The sequence below is a fragment of the Prionailurus bengalensis genome, chromosome D4 (genome assembly GCF_016509475.1).
Source record: "Prionailurus bengalensis isolate Pbe53 chromosome D4, Fcat_Pben_1.1_paternal_pri, whole genome shotgun sequence".
NCBI lineage: Eukaryota > Metazoa > Chordata > Mammalia > Carnivora > Felidae > Prionailurus > Prionailurus bengalensis.
Genome location: NC_057359.1, coordinates 63646322 through 63646739, shown reverse-complemented (window position 1 = coordinate 63646739; position 418 = coordinate 63646322).

Here is a 418-nt window from a genome sequence, read left to right as displayed (position 1 = left end):
AAGTTTCAAAATTCCTTTGAGAATCTGAAAAAAGCTATGAATAATGTACATACAACACAAACAAAATTTTGTATACAATTTATGGGTATCCCTGAAGTCCATTCATTGGCTTTGTCTGTAAAAAGAAGCCAGACTGTCCAAAAACCACCACCATTTTTGATAATTATCTCAAAATGACTATAAGAGCTCTCCATGTTGCCAGGACTTCAAACTAGTTGGGACTAGGCACTCCCTGCTCTTCCCAGCTAAAGGACCTTCCCCTAAACCCAGCTTCCCATGGGACTAGTGGTTTCCTCCACAATGTTCCACAGGCTGCAGCCCCCCAATCCTGGGCGGCCAGCTTTCCTAGCCGAGTGTCATAAACAGTCAATATCCAAACCCAAACCACCTACTGCCCAAGAAAAACACAAACACTAAA